This window comes from Sinocyclocheilus rhinocerous, unplaced genomic scaffold (genome assembly GCF_001515625.1).
Source record: "Sinocyclocheilus rhinocerous isolate Xijiao unplaced genomic scaffold, SAMN03320098_v1.1 scaffold7084, whole genome shotgun sequence".
Taxonomy (NCBI): Eukaryota; Metazoa; Chordata; class Actinopteri; order Cypriniformes; family Cyprinidae; genus Sinocyclocheilus; species Sinocyclocheilus rhinocerous.
Genome location: NW_015661994.1, coordinates 1 through 4928, shown reverse-complemented (window position 1 = coordinate 4928; position 4928 = coordinate 1). Strand labels below are relative to the sequence as shown.

The 4928-nt window shown below is 33.3% G+C and overlaps 1 pseudogene; it reads right to left on the bottom strand.

Moving 5' to 3' along the window:
• Positions 1-4273, bottom strand: part of LOC107727135 (beta-catenin-like protein 1) — a 56361-nt pseudogene extending 52088 nt beyond the window's left edge.
• Between the last annotated feature and the right edge of the window lie 655 nt (positions 4274-4928).

Below are 4928 nucleotides of genomic sequence, written 5' to 3'. Positions count from 1 at the left end.
TTTAATTCTTTTAAGATTTAAAAAAAATTATTAATTATTAAGACTGATGTAATTTTAAAAACATCTACTAAATTAATAAATGTAAATCTAATGGGTAAATGTTAAACAAAAATGCTAATAATATTACCAATACCAATGGATAGTGCATCCCTAATAGCATGCAATTACTAACTTACTATTAAAAGTAATTATTTCTTGAGCACTGGTGCTTCTTATTATATTGCTGTGGTTTCCATTTTTGTAAAACGATAAGCCATGAGGCGCTGAGTGTAACACGTGAGCTCTCGCGGTTTGTGAAGGTCATGTGATGCTGAGGATATCAGTGTTGTCGTGGCTGAGGAGGCCGAGCAGAGAATGAACGGCGTTCAGCTCCACCAGCAGATGATAGAGCTCAGGAATAGTGGCGATGACGTGCATCTCCTGGATGATGTCATTCAGGTCAAGCTCCGCCTCCATGAACCTGCCGACAACAGGAAGTGAGGTTGTGCCTCTCATTTCCCATATAAAGTGAACGGTGAGATTTAAACTCACTTCTCGGGGTTGTCGGGAAACTTGATCCGCAGCTCCTGGTTTTTGTAGGATCTCTTCTCAAAGGTCAGGATCATTTTCTTCACTGTGCTCTCATCCACGGGCTCGCCCTGTTAACACACAGCAGGTCAGGAGGTCAAAGGTCATGATTCTCTTCAGTACAGAGAGACACCAGCGTGCCTCTGAAATTACATGAGACTTGCTTTTTTTCGGGTTCAAAATACTATATACACCTAAAATGTTTTTATGGCTATTTTTATTTGAAGCATGAAAAATTCTAGATTGGAGCTCTAGTGTGCTATTTTAAAAAATACATGCAAAACAGAATAGACTTTTAATATTGGCAATAACACCACATCCATATAACAAAAAACATTATTAGTTAAAAACAGATTAATGGTAAGAATAAATATTTTATTAGTGACACCAGAATAAATTAATTAAAAATTAAATCTAATTAATGATTTATAATTACACAATTGTTGAATTATTGATTATAAGTCATAAAGTATGAAAAACTGTAGTTTGTGTTTAAAAACAGGTTAAAGAGTAAACATTTATAATATTAGAAATCAAATTGGTTACGGGCCATTATATATTATTATTATTATAAAATACATCTAATTAATTATTTATAATTATTGGTTATAAGTCATAAAACATAAAAAATTGTATTTTGTGCTTAAAACAGGTTAAACAGGAAATATTTATAATATCAGCAAACAAATTGGTTATTGGTCATACATTTATTATTATTATTGGCACACGACAAAGAAAAACACAAATATTAAACATTAAATCTAATCAATTATTTAAAATTACACAAAACAGTTATTGGTTTTAGGTCATAAAATATGAAGATCTGTTTTGTGTTATAGATTAAATAACTGTCCATCACAAACAAATATATTAAGGCAGTTTTCTTTTAACTGAATTGCTAAATGAGGACCTTACAGAATTTAAGACATTATTATTATTGAAATATCTTTATTATGCTGTTTTGCATTGTGAGGAGCATGTATTATATATCATTTTATTAATTTGTATTAAATAAAATGACATTGGCATAAAACATTCTACAGGAAATGTATTAATCACATATTCAGAGAGCACATTTGTGTTTATAATAAACCAGTCAGAGGTTTTACTAGTGCTGGGCGGTATACCGGATCAAACCGAATACCGGTGTTTATTTTTGTAATGATATGAATTTTTAAAATACCGCAATACCGGTGTATGTCGCTTAAACAACGTTCAGAACGCGACACTGTTTGAAAGGGGTCCCTTTTCACTGTTGCACTGTGGTGAGGGAACAGCTGTATGTGTTACTAAGCGTGAAAGTTCCGAAACTGAAGCTGTAGAACTAAAAGAACGTGATGACACAGAAGAACTCATCAACAATATCCACATTGACCGCCACAAATATCCACCGCCCCCTGCCATCAGCTCCCGCGTCTCACACACACACCTTCAGCACTAGATTTAGCAACTTTCAGACCCATTTAGCTGCTTTTTCCCATAGAATATTCATACTGACAAACCTAGCGACTTTTCTGGATAAACCTTAGCTATGGTTCAGTTGGAAGATTTCGTTCCCTTCAATCAGTAGAAAATATGGATAACACCCAGTCATGCATGAAAAAAAAATACCGTCATGTACCGTGAAACCGGTATAATTTAGAAAAATACCGTGATATAAATGTTTGGTCATACCGCCCAGCACTAGGTTTTACCCTCCTCGTTGAATGTAAAATAACCCTGTATGACTAAGGTCTGGTTTCACCTCTGGATCTTCTCCGTCCTGATCCATCAGTCTAGATTTCGCCAGTGCTGTCCCGCGAACGCGAGGTCTGACTTTCTCAGAAGTGTCGCCTCTCTCGGCATCTGCTGCTCCTCACTGTCCGCCTCTGATCTCACCAGCACCCGTCTGCCGTCTCGGCCCGCCGTCTTCTGCTTGCTTCTGGACTCCTCGTGGCTGTCTTCATCTTTGGGTCTCTTGGCACCTCGGTCGGGCTGAAAAGAGAAGATTTCACATGACCGTGAGGCTGAGACGGATCCAGACACAGACAGTCCGCTTGACTATTCTCAGATTTATGCAACACATCTGCATCAAAGAGAACCACACTCACAACTCAATGCAAATCTATAATAGTTACTGTAGATAATATAACATTACTTATGCAACTAAGACGTTTTTGCCACTATTACTAGAATATCTTTTTATTAATGTCTGAACAAAACTACAATGTCATACTTGTTGAGTTTCATTAATAATTAAATTCTGCCACACAGAAGTAAATAATATTTTTAGTACAGATTACCAATAAGTTTACTAATATAAATATATAGCTTTTTTTTACAGTGTATTTCTAATCTCAAATTTAAACAAGTATTAAAATCAGGTATTAAAACTTCATAATGTACAAATAGGATAAATACAAATAACATATAGTACCTTTGTTAAAAGGAATAAAGAGTTTGAAAAACTAAAAGTAAGGCCCAATATGATACGATGCTTAATGTTTTTACTTTGTTTTGGATAAAATTAATAAACATAAATTTAATGAATAAATGTTAAACAAAAAATCTAAATCTTTTTGGAATAATATCCTAATAAAATGTAGACATTTTGTTTCAAGAAACATGTATAATAACAGCAATCAAACATAATAATCAGCCATAACATAATAATAATAGGCAAAAACATTATAAATTAAACCTAATTAATTATTTACAATTACAGAAAACAATTATTGGCTACAGGTCATAAAATATGAAAGACTCTATTTTGTGTTTAAAAGCTGGTTAATGGTTAGTACATTTGTTAAAAGTTATAGAAGTTTTATGTTTTTACTTTGTTTTGTATAAAAGCGTTTGCTAAATTAATAAATAAATGTTCAACAAAAATCCTAATATTTTTGTAATAATACCCTTGTAAACACTTAGGCCTAATTTAGACATTCGGTTTCAAGAAACATTAATCCAGAAAATGTTATTCAGTTGCTAATTCACACAATTAAAAAAGCTGGTTAATGGTTAGTACATTTGTTAAAAGTTATAGAAGTTTTATGTTTTTACTTTGTTTTGTATAAAAGCGTTTGCTAAATTAATAAATAAATGTTAAACAAAAATCCTAATATTTTTGTAATAATACCCTTGTAAACACCTAGGCCTAATTTAGACATTCGGTTTCAAGAAACATTAATCCAGAAAATGTTAATCAGTTGCTAATTCACACAATTAAAAAAAAAGTGCCTAGTTCTACCATAGTTTGTGGGCATGGTATTATTTCTATTATGTCTATTAACATTGAACATTCGTGGAAATGGTAATTTTAGTACTTTTTTAGTACAGTACTTTTACTGTATATCAGTGAGGCACGACTGAATCTGACAGCTATACAAAATCCATTAAAATTAATACACTGAATAATAAATGAACATGTAAACAGAAACAAACACTCGATAACCCGAACGCGTCTGCTCTAGTTCAGTAAAAGATTACTTAGCTTACCGATACAAGCAGAGCAGATCAACATCAAACGCATTCATCAAACAAGTCAGTACCTGATAATTCAGCAGCTCCCCCACATCCATGATGATTTCTGGGTGATTTAATGCTTAAAATCTTCTGTTTTTGTATAAAAGCGGGACGAACAACACACGTTTCGGAAACAAACTTGGTTTCTGTTCTTCGCGCGACTGAGGCGGAAGTGACGCGACTCAGCAGCGCCACCTGCAGCCGCGGAGACACACTACACTGTACACTACATAGACAGCACGGACAGATAGTGATTGGATTTGAAAAGAACTGGGTTCCACAATGAAATAACTTCAGCATGGTTCACAATGAGACCGGAAACACGTACTAAGAAGGTAACAAAGTCAGTTTTGGTTTCATGCTGAATGTGTTTAAAGAGTTTTAATAATCAGCCTTTTGGATATCTATAGGGTTTTTCACTCTTGCACAAATCTATAGCAGTATTTCTGTCACTTCTGTATTTCTGTGCTGTGCTGTTTGTTTATGCAAACTTTGCTGCAGGTTTTTATCTGTTTGAGATAAGCAAGACAGCTTTAATTATTCACATAGTCACAGATTACACAGCAACACAGCCACATTTCCCTTTAGCTTTATTCACACGAGATAGGAATACTAGCGTACTTCTTTAGCATACTGTATAATGTTATTTTCATAGTTTGAAACAGTATGCTTTATGTAACATAACATTTTCACATTACCTCATTATTTAGCGTATTTAGTTCAGTGAGTGTTATTCAGTTAATTTATGTTAATTTAAAAATTATTTCAGTCAGTTGCCATGGTGCCATAATTAAAATAATGAAAGACTACAAGATAATAATAATAATAATAAAGAATAAGAAAAAATAATTAAAAAAACT